Below are 22,062 nucleotides of genomic sequence, written 5' to 3'. Positions count from 1 at the left end.
TAGAATTAGTGCATGGAAAGTGTTAAACTACCAGCATTTGAAATACCTTGGAGTGTCTACTTATACAAATATATGGTTTGATGGGGTAAATTGCATTGGCCGGCTTCATAGATACCCGAAATGGCACATGGACCCAGGGGCGTACCTAGAGTATTTGGCACCTGGGGCGGATCCTGTATGTGGCACCCCCCACATACACTTTAAAACTGCATAGCTTCTACCGTTACATACCGGCGCAGACACTGAAGGTGGTACAGCATTACTGTTATTATATACTGAGGCAGACATTGACGGTGGTACAGCATAACACCTATCACTATATACTGAGGCACACATTGACAGTGGTACAGCGTAATCCCTATCACTATACATTGGGCCAGACATTGGTAATAGTGCAGCATAACTCCTATCACTATATACTAAGCCAAACATTGATGTGGTGTAGGCCTACCACTTCATTGTCTGGCTTAGGGATGCCCCGAAACGAATTCTGGACTGAAACCGAAAATGCAGCATTTACCTGGCCGAAACCGAATATGACCCCGCCACACCATAAAAAAAATCTAACACTTTTATTTAAAGTAAGTAACACACCAAAATAGGACAAAACAATTAAATATATATATGTAACCAAAGAAAAATGGGCACTCACGGGTCTTTGCAGTAGTTTATTTCAATCAGCACAGCCAATGTTTCGGACCACCTCCGGTCCTTTCTCAAGGCAAAGACCCGTGAGTGCCCATTTTTTCTTTGGTAACATATATCTGGCTATTTTTGGAGCACCCGGGCAAATAAAAGCCTGTGTCTATTAACAATATTTCTGAGTGTGCAGCCGCTCCCTTTGGTTTGTATATATATATATATGATTGTTAACAGCAATCACATTCTTATCATGCCCAGGCATACCCAGATTCCAGGATGTACTCGCAGACTTGGCATGATAGGAGTATGATTGCCCTATCTACCCCTTCTCACTCCCTTCTGCCCTATCTACCCCTATCCCCCATCTCACCCATTCTCCCTATCTACCCCCTCCGAACTATCTACCCTCTCCCTCTTTGAAGTTCACTTACCTTTCAGGAGTCCTGCAGTGGGGGTGCAAGGCCTCTGTCTCCCAGCTCTGCCACTGTATGGAACAGTATAGAGTGATGGGAGTTATATACTTTAGAGCATAATTATATAATGAAAAATTCATTGGAAATGGTACAGCATAACACCCATCACTCTCACACACTTACCAATCCACACACTTACCAAACCACACATATACCAATACCAATCCACACGCACACCAATCCACACGCACACCAATCCACACGCACACCAATCCACACGCACACCAATCCACACGTATATCAATCCACACATACACCAATCCACACGCACACCAATCCACACGTGTATCAATCCACACATACACCAATCCACACGCATACCAATCCACACGCATACCAATCCACACGCATACCAATCCACACGTATATCAATCCACACGTATATCAATCCACACGTATATCAATCCACATATAATATACCAATCCACACATATACACTAATCCACACATATATACCAATCCACACACATACCAATCCACACACATACCCATCCACACATATACCAATCCACACATATACACTAATCCACACATATATACCAATCCACACATATATACCAATCCACACATATATACCAATCCACACACATACCAATCCACACATATACCAATCCACACATATACCAATCCACACACATACCAATCCACACATACACCAATCCACACATATATACCAATCCACAAATATATACCCATCCACACATATACCCATCCACACATATACCAATCCACACATATATACCAATCCACAAATATATACCAATCCACACATATACACCAATCCACACATATATACCAATCCACACACATATACCAATCCACACACATACCAATCCACACATATATACCAATCCACACATATACACCAATCCACACATATACACCAATCCACACATATACCAATCCACACACATACCAATCCACACACATACCAATCCACACATATACCAATCCACACATATACACCAATCCACACATATACACCAATCCACACACATACCAATCCACACATATATACTAATCCACACATATATACTAATCCACACATATACCAAACCACACATATATACTAATCCACACATATATATACTAATCCACACATATATACTAATCCACACACATACCAATTCACTCTCACTTAATGCTTTCCTACCTTTCCTTTCTTCTTTCAGCTTCTTTTCCTCTTCTTCGCTCCTCTTCTTCAGTTCTTCTGTCTTCTTCCAGGTCAGAGGGCACGGACAGCGGTGGGCGCGGCTTCAGTGCTGTGCGCCGGGATCTGACAACAAACCTCGGCGCACAGCAGCTGTTGCCGCGCAGATCGAAAGGGAGCGGTATCGGAGGTCTTTAACAGACCTCCGGCTCCCTTGAGTGATCACAGCAAATTGACACCCCCCTGATGAGTGGCACCCGGTGCGGACCGCCGCCCCCCGCTAGGTACGCTACTGCACGGACCAGATTTCGGGAAAAAATGGTTTTGAAATGGCCAAACGTTGCCCCATGACGTGCAGAAAAAAGCAAAAAAAAACATAAAAACATTAGGTATTTCTAAACTCAGGACCAATAGTAGAATCGATTTAGCAGGTTTTTTTCATTAGTTTTTGCAGATGAGTAAAAGATTTTTCCAACAAAAAATCACCATATTTTATCTTTTTTTTAATAGTAAATTAGATATGATAAAAAATAATGGTATCTAAAGGAAGCCCTGTTTGTCCTGAAACAATCAATATAAAATGTGTGTGGGAGCACGAAATGAGAAAGAAGAAAATTACAGCTAAACAGCAACACTGAAAAATGTTAAAAGAGCCTTTGTCCCAAAATGTACTACGAGTAAGAAACAGTCTTGTCATTAAGGGGTTAAATCACAGAGCATGTTTCTCAAAATGCTACATAACCTGTTCTTGCCAGAAATGTGTCTAGACATGACATCCAGGGTGTTAAAAAATATATTTCCTTAAAATCCATGTGTATCTTTCCTTCTAAACCAAATGGTGCTGTGCACTAACAATATGTTCCCATCGTTTCCTGAACTAGAAGACTTGGAAAGCTATAATCTACACCACAAATGTGTTGTTAAACAGTTCCTGATATTCTTTTTAAACGCTACAGACTTCCCAGGAATCCGGAAAAAATAATTCACATGCAAGGTCTTTTGAATAAAGGTAGGATGACGTTATGGCTTTCTGCACCAGACGTCCAGAAGTGATATTATTATGTACTTTAAAGGGTTGGTTTGGCAGAGTTTGTTACATAGTCATCAAAGGCCAAATTATTTTTTTTTTTTTACAGAAACTCCACAATTACAATTTTTATTTCCTAGATCTTCACCCAACAAGATAACTGAACTGGCTCAAGTATCCACAAGGTTATTTCCTCTACGTCAACTATTTAGAGCCAGACCAAAATGGTAAAGAACATATGCCAGATGATAAATGAAAAAACTTTTACAGATCAAATATTTTTTCCATTTATTCAAAACAAAAGATTACTTCAGCATGAGGTAATGCATTTTTAAACCATATATTTTGCAGTTCATTATACATAGTAGTGTTTGTAGATTATAGATTATACTCTGGGTCACTACATCCTGATTAGCTGCTCATTTCCATCTTTATAATAAATTTACCCTAGATCACTTTCCAATGCAGTAACCCAAAACGACAAGATGTATAAAACAGGGGGTCTGGTAAAAAAAAAAAAAAAAAAAAAAAACAGGAAACAGAAGGTGATGTATACAAGTGCCCAAATGGTAGGTTAACAAACATCTTTAAAACAGGGGCGTAACTAGAAACCTCAGGGCCCCGGTGCGAGAATCTGTTAAGGGCCCCCCCAACCCATCTATCCCTTTCTCACAATCTCCCCTCTCCCTCCCTACCCCCCTTCTCACAATCTCCCCTCTCCCTCCCTAACCCCCCTTCTCACAATCTACCCTCTCCCTACCCCCCTTCTCACAATCTACCCTCTCCCTCCCTACCCCCCCTTTCTCACGATCTACCCTCTCCCTCCCAAAACCCCCTTCTCACGATCTACCCACTTCCCCCCTACCCCCCCTTCTCACGATCTACCCACTCCCCCCTACCCCCCCTTCTCACGATCTACCCACTCCCTCCCCTTTGTAGGTCACTTACCTTCAACTCCTGTGTTGGGAGCGTGAGGCGTTTGTCTCGGGTGCCGGCGCTTCACTCCTGAGTGCTGGCATATGACGTCATATGCCTGCGCTCAGCGTGAAGCGCCGGCGCTCAGCGTGAAGCGCCGGCACCCGAGACAAACGCCTCACGCTCCCAACAAATCTATCCTACAAATCTATCCTACCAAATAATAGGTATCCCTGCTTCCCCATTGCATCTCTATACATATAAAAGTTATGCAATTGTTTGAATTGACGTAATGCTGGGCTTAAAGCAAATCGCACCATGATTAGACCATCACTGTATGTCCCACCCAACATGACCAAGAATTCACACCATGGCTCTGCTGATCTTCTGTTTGCAAGTGGATTGCAAGTCCATATTGTGTGCAGAGGTGAGAGGGGCTGCCAGAAATTGTTGTGTGTGTGTGTATTGAATAATGCTGTCCCTGGGGAGGGTTCTGCACAGTGTTGTGGAGGTAAGAAAGGGGAGGAGTAAATGAAACAGACGAGGGAGAGAAAAGAAATGAGTGGGAAGAGAGAAGAAAGAGAGCAAAAGAAAGGGAATGAAAAGAAAAGAGTGAGAGGGTGGGATGAAAGAAAGTGGGAGATAGAAGCAGGGTGGAAGAGGAGAAGGGGAAGAAAGGAAGGACAGAGAGAAATGAAAGTGTGTATGGAAGAGAGTCAGAAGATAGGGCTAGGGAGAGAGAGTCCAAGAATATGAGACAGACACAAGATGGACCATTTTCTAGGCTCTGCTTTAGTTGACGCTGACTGTTGTCCACATTCTTAAGTGCAAAATCTGTTGTGTCATTTTGATGAACAAAAGTAGAATGCGAAAACGGCTCTTTGCATACCATGTTTTGTTTCCTGAAAAATATTTACTCCAAAAACACTAGGCGTGGATATTTCCATTAACGAGAACCAGTTACATGTATTTATTTACCTAAGTTTATCATCTACTTTGTTTATCTGTGAAGGATTCTTTGAAGCCACATCACTACAACATGCAAACATTTGGATAAACTGTTATCGGCAGGCACTCCTTAGTTTCTACATTGGCCTCACCCGTGTTTTCATATTGGCAACTGGCCACACATTGTACCTGGCATTATGATTCTGTCTGCATTGACATTACACTTGTGCTACCCAGTCCTGGGTTACATGCTTGCATCAAATGGGCACAATGCATGGCTAGTCCTGTGCCTTGATATCCCCTGTGTGCAGCCTTATCAGACAGAAAAGGGTACTTAATGCCTACAAAGAGGAAAAAGCTTTACATAGTGCTTCTTTCACAAACACCATCTAGTATCCTAGAATTAATAGGAAATTAATCGAAACCTGGCAGTTGTTATATCAGTTGGTTTCTTCATTGACATAGGCAATTTGCTTGCGATTACTTCTGTATGATATTGGTCACTAGATTTTTGCATTGGTATTTGTACAAATCTTATTTTTAACAAAATTTGTCAATTTTGTGCATTTATGTGAATCTCCAATAACTAGGAGGGCCCCCAATAAATCAAATAAAAATGAACGGCAAAGTCTCCGAAGTTTTGTTAAGATTTGTTGTTTGTTTGCCATGTTTTGATACTATTACAACTCGTGTTGGTACTTTTTGATGAGATTAAGTGGGAAGCGACTGTGTATAAGAGGTACATATAACTGACTGATAGGAAGAAATAGCCAACATTAGGACTGGTTTCATTGATGGTTATGGCTATGATTGATGAAACCTGTGGCATAAGGATCTGTAGCAGCCACATGATGATGTGAGTTAGGGGTTAACCTCTGGTGTGTGGGCAGATGGAAGCACAGTTTGGCGGGAGTGCCCAGCCAGGGTACACATAGTCCCGTCTCAGGTTTAAGTTGTACATTTACACTACTAACAAAACTTCTAAATTTAGGACTGCATAAGGTAGATAGATGTATCTGCCCATGCTTGCCCTGCCTCTGCTAGGGCTCAATCTCCCTTACTCAATTCATTATTTAATGATACATAAATAGAGACAATGCCACTTCAAATAATAGTCTAATTTTAGAATTCAGTTTATACATACTTATGTTTCAACAGGGAAAGCCAACCCATAAATTATATATCATGGCATTTTGCTAAAGAACTAACATAAATCTACATAGGTAATGCATGTGTCAATTATTGATCTATAATAAGGTATAATTAAATTAAGTAAATAGTAGCAAGGGCAGCAGCAGTGAAGTCTGCTTGATGACTCAGTTGGTGTCTCTACAAACACCTACAGGTCTCTATCTATGTAACAGGATCCCCAGGTGACATCAGTCATGACATCACCAGACAGGTAGACAGATGTTTGGACACTTTAATCACCTTAAGTGCTCGCTTTAAGCACTGTCATATTTGATTGTTAAACTTGGGGCCATACATTTGGCCCAGCTAGCAGAAGGGAGACAAAGTTGATTTCGCATGTGCCAGCAGAGATCTAGCCCTGCCAATGCCTAAAGTATCAGGACATAATAGTATGTTCTCCGCTTCTGCAAACTCTCTTAACAACTCTTGCTTTGGTGAAAACCCCACAGTGGTCTCCATTGAAAAGTACAAGTTTGCTTGTAGACTTTGCCCTGAATTTAGTAATGAAAGCTGGGAGATGTCAGAAAAAGCTGATGATAAACTAGAAGGACCTTATATGGGTGGCAGATATATTATTATTATTATCTTTTATTTATATAGTGCCAACAGTTTACGCAGCGCTTAATACAATACATAAATTCAAGAGTTATGACAAGACATTCGGTGGAGAGAGCCCTGCTCGCAAGCTTACAATCTTGAGGGAATGGGGTGACAAACATAAGGCATAGAGAGAGGGTGAGAGGTAGTGTGGTGGTTGTATCGATGACAAGGAAGTTCTAGCAGTTAAGATGTATGCATCTCTGAAGAAAGCTGAAGGTTCCTTGGGAGCAGATTCCAGAGATATGGGGCAGCTCGAGTGAAATCTTGTAGACAGGAAAAGGAAGAGGTGATAAGTGAGGAGGAGAGCCTTAGCCCATGGGAAGAACGTAGGGATCGAGTAGGAGAGTATTTGCTTATGAGGGCAGAAATGTATGGAGGAGCAGTATTATGGATGGCCTTATGTGTCAGTACCAGGATTTTAAATTTAATTCTAAAGGTAATTGGAAGCCAGCGTAGTGTTTCACAGAGTGGGAAAGCAGAAGAGGAGCGACGTGCAAGGAAGATAAGCCTAGCAGCGGCATTTAGGACAGACTATAGAGGAGAGAGTTGAGACAGTGGAATGCCAACCAGAAGAGTGTTGCAGTAGTCAAGACGGGAAATGATAAGTAAATGAACCAAAGTTTTTGTGGATTCTTGAGTGAGGAATGGGCGGATACGAGAGATGTTTTTTAGGTGCAAGTGGCAGGATCTGGCGAGGGACTGAATGTGAGGGATGAAGGAAAGGTTAGAGCCAAGGATGACCCCAAGGCATCGGGCCTAGTTAGTAGGAGAGATAGTCGTGTTGTTAATGGTGATAGAGAATTCAGTTTTAGAAAGATTAAGTTTCAGGTAGCATTGTGACATCCATGAAGAAATAGCAGACAAGCAGCTGGTAATATGGGTAGATTTGGGTATCATCTGCATATAGATGATACTGGAGGCCAAATTAGTTGATTAGTTTGCCAAGAGATGAAGTATAAAGAGAGAACAGCAGAGGGCCAAGGACTGAACCTTGGGGGACACCAACCGAAAGTGGAAGGGGTGATGATGTCTTGCCAGAGAAGTTGACAGAGAAGGAACGGTTAGACAGATATGAGGAGATGCAGGAGAGAGCTGTATCTCGAATGCCTATAGAAGCAAGTGAGTCTAGAAGAAGGTGGTGATCAACAGTATCGAAAGAAGCAGAGAGATCCAGTAGTATTAGAATAGAGAAGTGACCTTTCGCTTTGGCAGAGAGCAAGTCATTGGAGACTTTTGTTAGAGCTGTTTCAATAGAGTGAAGGGGTTTGAAACCATCAATACAGTTAGAGGACTCTGGCAGAAGTTCTTGGATAAAGATGTTGCTAATGTAAATTAATGTGTCACTTTTGCAGATATTTAAAAGTAACCCACTTAAGATGCTAATGGGGATGGGTAAATCCTTTTTTGTTTTCCATTCAGTGTTGAGTTATACTGTCCAATGTCCTATTTGTATTTCCCTCTACAGAAGAAGTAGAAATCCCTGCAAGTAAGGAGAAAACATTTCCTCATTCTTGTCATTTTCCCCATGTGTCTTTTTCTGAACTCTTACTGTAATGAGCTTTTCTGTGCAGTTGAACAAATACACACTATTACATGCAGTGAGAAGGTGATACATTTTACACCCTAAATGGAATGTCATGAGTATTATAGTGTACAGTAAACCACATAAATTATTATTGGCAATGACCATATTTACATATACAATCCAACAAAGCAGATGCCTTATTTTGTGTTCTGGGATGGACATCCACTTTATCCCACTTATTAATGTAAACCTATTTTTTTATTCCAGATTACTTGTTATATATATTGTTCTGCTATTAGGTAGTTCAAAGTAATGTTAGTGTTTTCTATATTGATACTTGTATCTTTATATAATAGATTACCTATATACATTGGTTTTACAGTTGTCCAGGACCTAGCAGTTCCTAAAAATGGAGTTAGAGCCAACTGCAGGGAGTTGCACCTATTGGGGAATGTGGTTTTCTGAACATTCTCAAGTAGACAGAGCAGGGATACGTTGGCCCCCTAAGCACTGTAGTTAAGTAATATCTTGCAAGAAACAGGTAAGGTTCTGGTGATATCTGGCTCCCAGAGTCCTTTTCAGCAGCAGATGATGTCTAAGACCCAAGAAGGTAAATCAGGAGCAGGTCTTTAACCATTAAGGAACTCTCTAAACTCTGATGTAGAAATCTCAGACTCTCTGGGAACCCTTGTAATCTATTCACTGTTCATGGAGACCGGGCTTTTAGTACTGTACAGTACAATCTTAGCCTGCCCTGTTGCTCCTGTATTTAAACAACTTCCACCTTCCTTTACGTTTTGCTCAGAAATGAGTAAATATTGTAATATCTATACTTTTAACCCCCAGGTTATCAATGTCTGGCAGGCTTGGTCCCTGCATTTTCAGTGCTGAGTCACTCAGAGCTCTGTTACCAAGTTATTTGTACAGGGCCTCTTGCCAGCTGCACTTGGCCTGACTGTTGAGTCCATTGTTGTTCCTGGCTGCCGTTTATGTTTATCCCTGCATACCCTACTTGTCCAGTGCCCAATAGAACAAGGAAGTTAACGCTGCTTGTCGGAACATGATGACGGCCTGCTCAGGAAACAACAGGTCAAAGGGTTAACCACATTCCACTGAAAGAAAAAAATGGAAGCTTTGGGCATTATGCAAGTAATGTTCTTTGCAGTCATTTTTGGATTGCTATTTTGGTAATTATGTGTCAGATTTTTCTTGTTGAGTTGGCAATGCGAAGATGTAATTCCTGTGGCATATTAAGCTTTGCAAACAAAAAAGTGATATGGTGCGCTCCAATAGAAAATAATAATTTACCCAAGTATTTGTAGCAGCTCAGTCTCAAATATGCAACATATCAGGACAGAAACATAGAAGTAGTAGGTTTTGTATTCTCCTAGGCTTTGTTGTGTGGGTGCAGGGCATGCAAATCATGTAGCTCTGTGTTTGTGCATATTTTGACCCAAACTAGCTCAGGAATGGAAGTTTTCATCTGTGCATAATAAGTTAAATGCCTAAATAGCCAATCCAGTCCTTCACAGTGAGAAAACTTGATGGGGTCCCTTGTTACATCAGACCAGTGGCGGAACATCCAGGGTCGCGACTGCGATTGGGCCCTGGAGTTCTGTCAGTCAGGGGGGCCCAAGCGCATGGAATGCAGCAGCCAACATTGCTGTTGAAGGAATTTTGGTTTTCTCCATTTGCAGATAATGGCTCTCATTGTGGTTCACTGGAGTCCCAGAGCCTTAGAAAAAGCTTTATAATCCTTCCCAGACAGATAGATGTCAGATACTTTGTTTCTCATCTATTCTTGAATTTCTTTAGATCATGGCATCATGTGCATAGAGGGTTATATACAAGGGAGTTGCTAGGTTCCAAAAATATCTGGGGCTAATACCCAGTAGTTAATGTACTATAAATGGCACCTTTTGCTAATTTGTTACCTACTTTGTCAAATTCACTTTTTGCATTGCTGCATGTGCAATCTAGATGTATGTACAACTATATATATTGGACACATTTACTAAAAATGTGGGGACTTTTATGCAAATCATTTAATTAATGCCTATTTGTTTTGGTTTTTAAGAGGAAATATTGCAAGAATAATTTAGTTTTCTTGGTATCTGGTTTTTTTTCTTGGTTTCTAGGTATCTGAATAACTTGTCCCGGAAATAAAAATATAGTTACAGGTAAAGTGTAAGCTGTAACGTGTTTTTTACCTATTTAGCTAAAAAAATACTTTGAAAACTGGTCTGATCTTCAATGGGGAAAAGGAGTCAGGACCCACTTGTAGATACCCTCCTCCATGGCCCCACAGCTGCAGTTGCCATCTTCCTCCGTAGTCTGATCATACTTGCCACTAATTGCTTGGTTATAGCAGCCAATCAGTGACAGGAAAATAAATGGCAGCTCCTTTCCATGTATGCCCACATCAGTCTTAATAGATCTTCAGCCACAGTTTTCCTAAGCAAGAGTATATCTTGTGCGTGGAGATGTGCTCGGCCGAATATATCTCATGCACAGAAACTAGCTGGGTAAAAAACTAAGGGACAAATGCATATGGGGGGTTGTGTTTTAAGACAGAAGGGGAAGCTTATAAAAATGTGTTTGTGTTTTGAATAAAAATCCATTGTGTCAGGTCACCATGATGACTATAAATCCCTTCCTGGTGCCTGGCAAGCAGGGGGTTGCTGAGGCAGGCACCAGAGGTGTATAGCATCTAGTTGCCCTGTGTGACCCCATGGTGGAAAGAGGCAGCAGCAGACTGCTCACATTGGAAGGGGAGTAGTGTGTGTGTGTGTATATGTATAGTGTTACAGTCAAAGTGTGTGTATATGTGTAGTGTTAAAGTCAGTCGGGTGTTATTGTAGTGATGTGTATGTGTGTGTATGTATTTTGTCAGTGTGTGTGTTAGTCGGTGTGAGCATGTATAGTGCTAGAGCCAGTGTGTATATGTACGTTGTTGGATAGTGTGTGCATGAGTGTGATGTTAGTGTGTAATAGCGCATGGTGTTGTGTGTGTTACTGTATGACATTAGTGTGAGTGTATGTCAGTAGATAGTTTGCATTTTAGTGTATGGTGTTTGCATCAGACATGTCGAAATGGGCCAACAAAATTTGTATTCATTTTTGGGATGAAAATTGGGAAGATTCAGGAACGAAATTTGTTGTCCGGCACTCAGACTCTTATTTTCATTCACTCTCTCCCATGTTCTCTGAATGTCTCCCTACCTTTTCTGCCAGCCACTTACGCTTCTGTGTCCCGCAGCTCCATTTCTGTGTCTCCCATCTTCTTGTTCTGCATCTTTTTGTACCCCTCTCTTCACTGGAAGCTCCCCCATTTTTGTGGAAGTTTACGCAGGGTTATCTATGGGCAAAATGGCAGAACGTCCTTTCCCCGAATCGTATATGGGGTCTTGCCTTGTTTTTGGAAATTCACACGGATTAATGAAAATTTTGTTGTGGACAGCCCTCAGGCAGGGCGCTGTGGCTGGACAGCTCTCGGCACAGCGATGAGGCTGGAGAGCAGGGCCCTGTGTCTGGACATTCCACAGACAGGGTTCTGTGTACAGGCAGGGTAAAGTCGGGCAGGGCACACAGCGGTAAAGGCCCTGAATGATGTAAACAGAAGGTACTTAAATGGCAAGCCTGCACAGTATGATTAGGTAAAGGAGGCCCAGATGACACAACAAACTTGTAGCCAGAAATCAACAACCTGTTAGAGTGACCGTTAGGGGCTGCAAGTGGGCAAGCAACACACGTTATTAGTCAGACATTGTCAACAACTGATTTATACATAACCTCTGTTAAGGAGCGGTACATATTTTCCCGTGAACTGGAATTCCAGCCTCCGATTAGACTAACACTGGTTAATGTAAAACTCTCCAGTTGTCAAAACCACATTTCCCATGCTCCTCTGCCAGCCATCTTTTTCTAATAAACCAAAATATAAAAAGGCTGTGGTGCTGGAAACATATCCCCCCCCCCTCCCCTAGTTGAGGTATACATTCCCTTTAACATAAAAAATGTTGTACTGAAAGTTTTTGATCAACCTCCAATTTCAACATTCAAATCCTAATCTCAAGATGATAGTGAATCTGGCAGTTATATTATGTATCATGTATTTTTATGATTTGCAAATTAAATGTACTTGCTTGTTTTGTCCCGCTTCCTGAACTCTATCTGGAATGGGTCTCGCTTGTTACTCTGACCTCTACAGAATTGCTGAAAGGTTACAGTGTTCAATGGAGTTGTCTGTAAAGGGGATTTAAATCAGATGCCAATCAAGAAATCACAGTCACAAAAACATTCAGACAGAAAGGTCAAATTAATTTTAAGATAACACTCCAGCCATCATGTACTTTAATGCATATGATAGCTTTATAGTCTCTTAAATTTTTCTTGGTGTCCCACTTGCAAACGCATGGGGGAGATTCTCGCTAATCTATGGCATGAATCAGCGAACCATGGAAGAGGAGGGCAACTGATAGAAAATGTAATATGCATTCTACTTTAAGACTTTAAGTGACAGTAAACACACATAGTGTGTACACAAAAAAACATATAAAAGATTTAAAAGATAAACGCTCAAATATCTTACAGATGTATTGGCTTTTGTGCCCCTCTTAAGTTGCTAAACACAATGAGGTTTGCCTATAAACCCACAATGCCTTTGGTTTTTGCCATTTTGCAACAGTTATTCTTTATAATAACCCCACATGACTACTCATGTTTAATATGTCCTAATTCCAAAATGTCAGTTGGAACAAGATATGTGCCCAACAAAGGATGTGGTGTTCATGTTCCAGGATACAAATCAGGATGCCTTGGGGCAAAATGTATTTCACAGGCACAACCTTTTAATGAAATAAATAAAAGCATTAGCCTCCTTTGGCTTTAAATTGAAGCAGCTGTGAATATTGAGTCATAGCCACCTGGGTGCAAAATCATTACCAGAATTAGCAGATGCCTTTGCCACAAATTGTCCTCAGCTGTTAATACCTCTGTGGCCAAGCTTCCGGTCACTGAGGGACTTCTGGCAACAGTGAAAATATAGAAGCATGAACTAGGGGTCTGAATGTTTCACACATTAACTGTTGCCAGAGCAAAGGGTCATTTTTGACCCTTTTAGCACCTTATTAGTACATCTCCCTCTAGACTGCAGCTGTCTGTATTCAGTGAATGTGAGCCAGCGTTCTTTCCCAGTTGTATTCTAGCATGCGCTCAAGTGCCTCTTGACCCAGTACATACACAAATTTATAAGTGCTTTGAGGAGCATATATCAAGAAAGAAATCCACTGCTCTGGATGCAGTTTCAGTTCTTTTATTCAAGTTAGCAAGCAAGACTAACTTTTCACTGAGGTGAAAAGGGATTCTAGATATCTGCCTTGTTCCTGGTCTATAAAGAAAAGAAGACATTCTACAGCATGTAATCCTATGCAGCTCGCTGTCCAACCTATTACCATACCTGGGAGCTCTCCGGGTCGCAGGAGCGGGGTCTTGATGTCAGTGTGCAGTCCTGGCCGCGTCCCGCAAGGGAAGGCTCCAGGTAGCCGGAGCCAAGAGGTTCCCAGGTATGCCTATTACCCATACCTCAGAGCTTCCCAGGGTAGACTACCCAAGGTCCTCCCTCTTCTGGGGCTTTGCAAGAAAGTTGGGTAGGGGAAGGCAACTGCCCCCCGGGGTACTTCCAAAGTACTTTAATATGAATTGTTTTGTTGGTAAGGGTAAACTACATATCTCAAAATAATACACTGACAAACAAAAAAGTAAAAATTGTGGGTAGATTTAACACCAGCTACCAAATGCATTTATTCCATTAAAAACAGGATTAATCAGTGTGGTATACCATTTTTCACTTTGTCATGTTTTTGCATCTACTTTTGTACTATTTGAGCATTTAGTAGATTGTAAGCTTGTTTGAGCGGGCCCTCCTCCCCTGTTGTTCTGTCAAATTGTTATGTTATATACTACTTGTCCCACTAACGTTAATGGGAGTTCCCGCTGACATCGGCGGCGTTCCCGCTGATGGCAGCGGGAAACACCCCCTTTTAAAGGAAAAATGGGCGGCGAGCAGGGCGTGTTTCGTCCCCGCTCTGGCGACCCGGAGGATTCGGGTTTTGACCTGGAGAACCGGCGGAGCAGGTCCCAGGTATGCCCTTTGTACAGCGATGGGGAATATGAAAACAATAATATTTTAAATGCCAGAATAAAGATTTATGTTCTTATACTTAGATTTTCTGTGTGTATGTGTTGTCCTAGCATACTGTAGTCTGATGTATTGGAGCACACCGGACTTGACGTCAGCTATGTGTTTATGTAGCCATACAACACACACTTTAGACATTTAAGGGAGAACAAGACAGAAGTTGGCTTGGATAGCAAAGTTTTTTCCCTAAATGCAGACTTTAGAATATGAAGAGGATAGACTGTATACTTCTCTGAACATGTGGATTTTAGTCAGTGCTTACTTTTAAAAAGAAGTAGGGAATAGTTTAGACACTTGTGGTTGGGAGAATAATTGACACAAAACACGAGATTTATTCTGGAGAGTAAGAGGAGCCAGTGGTAGCATCAGCATTAGGTAGAGCCAAGAGTAACACTCGGGCTGTTGAGTAGGCTGCAGGAGTATCAACTGCGATGCAGTTAGGAATTGGGGATAGAGCAGAGGAAATGCCCAGTAGTTTTCTACAAGATTGAGTTTTAGTAGTGAGATGTCATCTTAGAAAGTACAGTGTATTCTAAACTTCCTGCAACAATAAAGTACTTTCTGCACTGAAGTTGGCTACAAGCCAAGGAGCTTGGGGCAGGGGAACAGTGCAAATGCTTTTGATGAATCACTCCATGTAGTTCCATGAGAAAAATAATAATTTGAAGTGCATATGATGTCTGGAGTGCCCCCTTAATTTGTAAACACAGTACATAGTAACCGACCTTGCTGTTCATTCAGAAGGCAAAACCCCTGCATTGAAGAGATTGCCACAAAAAAGCAATCTGACTTCTCAGTAAAGTAGTTATTTAGTGTATAGAACTATAAAATGTACGATCGGGTACCTACTTTGAGGAATATGATGTTGCTATATAAATCAATTAAATACTAATAAAAGTGGTCGCCAAAGCAACGAGTAGAATGGGTATGTCTATCAGCAAGGTTTAGAATGTGCTGTCAGTCTCTACTCTCACTTAATATTTTAAAAAATACATATGTATATTAGAGGTCCTCACAAAGCTTGTAAGTAGAAGGGGCACTGACATACAGTTCACGACACCTTAAATGATGGTATAAAAGGAAGTAAAAACAGTTCAATCACTCCTTACCATGTCACCATTACACCATCAGTAGCACCCTCTAGATACAGAAGATATCACCAAGAACTCTTGATATGCTACACTAGCAGTAGAGCAAAAAAATTATCGGTGCTGTCCAACTTTATTAATAGGGAGAGACAGATTTTGTTGAAACAAAATGGGGGCTGAACCAACGAATAAAAGGCAAAAATACACACACTAGCACACTTACACATATGCACTCATGCCAATGGATAATCTAATGTCCACTTGCACCAGTACACAAACACTCTCACTAGTAAACTCATACACATACACTGATCAGCCATTACATGACTGCTTGCCTAATATTGTGTAGGTCCCCTTTTGCCACCAAAACAGCCTTGACCCATTGAGGCATGGACTCCACAAGACTTCTGATGGTGTTCTATGGTATCTGGCACCAAGACATTAGCAGCAGATCCTTTGCATCCTGGTGCAAAGGAAGAACCAATGACGGAGCCCCTGCTGGCTAATTTTAAGGAACCATTACAGCAAACATGGGATTGGCTGACGCAAGTAAAGTGCTCAAGCAATTAAATACTGTTAACGTAGACAAGGCCCCTGGACCGGATGGTATACACCCAAAGGTACTTAAGGAGCTAAACCTAATTCTGGCCCAACCATTATTACTGATCTTTAGGGATTCTTTCAGTTCAGGCATAGTTCCATTAGATTGGCACAAGGCAGATGTTGTGCCCATATTTAAAAAGAGATCAAAATCTCAACCAGGCAATTACCGGCCAGTAAGCTTAACATCAGTAGTGGGGAAATGATTTGAAGGGTTGCTAAAGGTATACATTCAAGAACATATCTTGATCCAGAATCCAATTAGTAGAAGTCAACATGGATTTGCGAAAGACCGGTCTTATCAAACCAACCTATTAGCATTCTATGAAGAAGTTAGTAAAAATACAGATCTGGGTGTGGCTGTAAATGTGATTTATCTGGACTTTGCTAAGGCATTTGATACGGTCCCACATAAAAGGCTACTCTACAAATTAACAGAAAAAGGCTTAGGGGCAAATGTCTGTATGTGGATTGGAAATTGGCTAAAAGATAAGATGCAGAGAGTTGTTGTGAATGGATGTTTCTCAGACTGTATGCAGGTATTAAGTGGAGTGCCTCAGGGGTCTGTCCTGGGTCCTCTTCTTTTTAATTTATTTATAAATGATCTCCCAGGCTGCATTGAGAGCCATGTCACAGTTTTTGCTGATGACACAAAATTAGGCAGGGTAATTCAGACTAATCTGGATGCAGGAGGATTTAGACAGAGTTGGGGACTGGGCATGCAAGTGCCAGATGAGGTTCAACATAGATAAATGTTATAAAAGTTATGCATTATGGTAAAAACTATAAATGGAATATCATTGCAGAAAAATACCAATGAGAAGGATTTAGGAATAATGGTAGACAATAGACTTGACAACAGTGCGCAATGCCAGCAAGCAGCTGCAAGGGCCAATAAGGTTTTGGCATGCATAAAAAGAGGTATTGATTCACGGGAGGAGGATATCATCTTGCCTCTTTACAGGTCAATGGTAAGACCTCACCTTGAATATGCGGTACAATTCTGGGCACCAGTCCTTAAAAAGGACATTATGGAACTAGAAAAAGTGCAAAGGAGGGCTACAAAATTAGTAAGGTGATTGGGAGATACTAGTTATGAAGAGAGACTAAAAAAGTTAAAATTATGTACACTGGAAAAAACAGTATCTTAGAGGGGATATGATAACATTATATAAATATATACAGGGCCAATATAAAGAGCTCTTCAGTAATATTTTAGAGCTTCTTGATCCAAGGAGAAATCCAATTGCCTTTTGGAGTCAAGGATTTTTTTCCCCGATGGCAGAATTCGAAGTAGCTTAATTAGGGTTTTTTTTGCCTTTTGGACCAAGAGTAGGAAGGTTATGTAGAAGGATTGAACTTGATGGACTTAGGTCTTTTTTCAACCTTATGTACTATGTAACTATGTGTTCTCCAGGTAAGCAACACACACCCGGTCAGCCACATGATGCGGCGGACACTTGTCGGCATGGGCCTCCTGACCGGACTGTGGCCATGCAGCCCCATACACAACAAAATGCAATGCACTGTGTGTTCTGACATTTTTCTATCAGAACCAGCATTGACTTTTTCAGGAATTTGGGCAACAGTAGCTCGTCAGTAGGATTTGACCACACAAGTCAGCATTCACCCCCCTCCATGTATCAATGAGCCTTGGCCACCCATGACCCTGTCACCAGTTCACCACTTTTCCTTCTTTGGACTACTTTTGATAGGTACTGACCGCTGCAGACTGGGAACACCCAACAAGAGCTGCAGTGTCGGAGATGTCATCTAGCCATCACAATTTGGCCCTTGTCTAAGTCACTCAGATCTTTACGCTTGCCCGCTTTTAAAACATGTGGGATGAAATGTTCACTTGCTGCCTAATATACCTACTGAGAGGTGCCATGATAACAAGAATCAGTGTCATTCACTTCACCTGTCAGTGATCATGTTATGGCTGATTGGTGTATACACCTACACACACACATCCACACTAATACACATACATCCTTTTTCCACATATTAGTACTAATAAATATTCTACGTATAAATACGGTTTTAAAAGAAAGACATACGTGTCCTGCCAGGGGCGTACCTAGAGTATTTGGCACCCGGGGCGGATCCTGTAAGTGGCACCCCCCCCCAATGTAAAGACATCTACAAAATTATGTTGGCAAGAATATTTATTGCACCAATTTGTAAACTGTATGTCAACTGTAAACAACAAGAAATCTGAAAAAATAAATTAATAACTTATAAGTAAAATAAATATGTTTAAATAACATTTACTGAACATATAATAGTGCTTTCTTTAATAACCCCCCAAAAAAACAACAAACACAACAAGTTTCTAAGAAGACCTAACAAATGAGTGACAAACATTACAAATTAAGTACTGGCTAAGCAGCTAAAGACACTATAAACTAAAAAAATTCTGATATTATAATCAGGAGTCACCATAACATTGTTCTCTTTTTATTTAAGCATTTGGATATATAGTGGTGTTGCCATGTCGACTCATGATTATATATACCATATGAACCAGACACTGACTGTGGTATAGCATGACACCTATCACTATATACTGAGCCAGGCAGTGACGGTGGTACAGCATAATGCCTATCACTCTATACTGAGACAGACATTGACGGTGGTGCAGCTTAAGTAATTTCATTATATATTGAGGCAAACATTACAGTGAAACAGCATAACTCCTATCACTATACACTGAGCCAGATACTACAGTGGAACAGCATAACACCTATCACTATAACTGAGCCAGATATTGATGGTGGTACAGCATAACCGCTATCTTTATATACTGAGCTAGACACTTATAGTAGTACAACATAACTATCATTATACACTGAGGCAGACATTGACACTTGTGCAGCACAACTGCTATCATTATATACTGAGACACGCGCTGACAGTAGTACAACATAACTGTTTCCATTATATACTGAGGCACGTGCTGACGGTGGTACAACATAACTGTTAATATATACTGAGGCCCACATTGCCGGTGATACAGGATAACACCTATCACTTTATAGTGAGCACACATTGACGGTGGGGCAGCGTAATCCATATCACTATACATTGAGCCTGACATTTACAATAATGCAGCATAACCCATATCACTATATACAAATCCATTGATGTGGTGTAGGCCTACCACTTCAGTGTCTGGCTTAGTATATAGTGGTAGGGGTTATGCTGCATTATTGTAAATGTCTAGATCGATGTATAGTGATAGGGATTATGTTGTACTGCCCTCAACTGCAGATCAGGGGAAGACTGTGAGAGTCAGTACAGCCTTCCCTTCTTCTGACTGCACCGTGACATAGGGAGGTCCTCTCCCCGTAATCATCCCCAAAGTCCATTTGTCACCTACGTCACTAAACCACAACTCTCTTTTAATTACTCCCTGTAGTTCAGGTATAGATCAAATAAACAACACATGGAAACAACACGTGCAACTGAATAAGACATAAATATCCTGTATTTACAGGTATACATAAATAATGTATGGAAACATTGCATTGCAGGTATAAATCAACAGAACACACAAACCCAGCATTGCAGGTATAGATCAACTGGAAATCACTCAGCACTGAAGGTATAGATCAAATAAACAACACATGGAAACAGCACCCCAGGTATTGATCAACTGAATAAGACATACAAATCCTGTATTTGCTGGTAAACATAAATAATGTATAGAAACATAGCATAGCAGATATAGACCAACACATTAACACACAAACCCAGCTTTGAAGGTATTGATCAATTGGAATTCACATAAAAACTCAGCATTAAAGTTATAGATAAAACACCCTAAATTACAGGCATAGATCACAGATTGCACACCCCAAAGCCAGCGTCCACATTGCCCACATAGAACCTGCACCAGCACCCAAATTACACACACATTGGACGTGCCATCTTTGTCCCCAAACAGCCCAGCATGAGTCAGCATTGTTCCCAAACAGCCGAGTGTACGCCATCTTTGTCCCATAAACACGCTACCTGTGCCATCTTTGTCCCATAAACACGCTACCTGTGCCATCTTTGTCCCATAAACACCCTGCCTGTGCCATTTTTGTCCCATAAACACCCTGCTTATACCATCTTTGCCTTTTTGACAAATCAACTATACACCTATGATTAACACAAACACTTTTACAGTCACTCACTAATTCACTTTCATTCACACAATCATTTATTCTTTCACACAAATTATTTACACATATTCATTGATGCATTCTCACAAATTCATTAATTCTCACACAATTCATCCACATATTAATCCATTCATTTTCTCTCTCTCATTCTGACTCTATTTCAATATTTTTGCTACCCTCCTTTCTCCCTATCTACCCATTTTCACCCCCTTCTGACTCCCTTCTCCCTATCTACCCCCTATCCCTCCGTCTCACTCCCTTCTCCCTATCTACCCCCTCCTAACTATCTACCCTCTGCCCCCTTTGAAGTTCACTTACCTTTCAGGAGTCCTGCGGTGGGGGTGCAAGGCCTCTGTCTCCCAGCTCTGCCACTGTATGGAACAGTATAGAGTGATGGGAGTTATGATGTACTTTAGAGCATAATTATAATGAAAAAGACATTGGAAATGGTACAGCATAACACCCATCACTCTCACGCACTTACCAATCCACACTTACCAATCCACAGATTCTACACATACCAATCCACAGATTCCACACTTACCAATCCACACATATACCAATCCACACATATACCAATCCACAGATTCCACACATACCAATACCATACCAAGATTAATCTGATGTCACTTTGCTTCATTGTATTTGGATCATACTAATGGCAGTGAATTCACCTTCATATGCTATATTATGCTATATTATGATTGTAGGTTAATAAAGAACATATCACATATTACTGAAAAGTCAGAATATAAATTATACTTTTTTATTTTGCTATTATTTTTTTAAATCAATAATACACAGGTCACGCTTACCCTGGTCTTACACTGTTGAGGTACAATATGGGCAAATTGTCCCATGGAAAGCCTCGTGTTTGTGTGGGGAATGTGGAAAGGGAGATGCTTTCAATTGACAATTTGATAATAAAAACTAAATTTGGGATACATACCAATCCACAGATTCCACACATACCAATCCACACATATGCCAATCCACACATATACCAATCCACAGATTCCACACATACCAATCCACAGATTCCACACATACCAATCCACAGATGCCACACATACCAATCCACAGATGCCACACATACCAATCCACAGATTTACCAATCCACACATTTACCAATCCACAGATCCCACATACCACACATACCAATCCACACATTCCACACATAACAATCCACACATAACAATCCACACATACCAATCCACACATACCAATCCACACATACCAATCCACACATTCCACACATACCAATCCACTCTCACTGTCACTCAGTCTTAATGAATGATTTCCTACCTTCTTTTCTACTTCTTTTCTTCTTACAGCAGTCTTTTCTTTTTACAGCAGTCTTCCTCTGCGCTCCTCTTCTTCTGTCTTCTTCCGGGTTAGAGGGCACTGTGGGCGCGGCTTCAGTGCCGCCGGGGTTTGTTGTCAGATCCCGGCGGCACTGAAGCCGCGCCCACAGTGCCGTCTACACAGCAGCAGTTGCCGCGCAGATCGCAAGGGAGCAGTATCGGAGGTCT

This window comes from Spea bombifrons, chromosome 5 (genome assembly GCF_027358695.1).
Source record: "Spea bombifrons isolate aSpeBom1 chromosome 5, aSpeBom1.2.pri, whole genome shotgun sequence".
Lineage (NCBI taxonomy): Eukaryota > Metazoa > Chordata > Amphibia > Anura > Pelobatidae > Spea > Spea bombifrons.
This window is presented reverse-complemented; position numbering follows the sequence as displayed.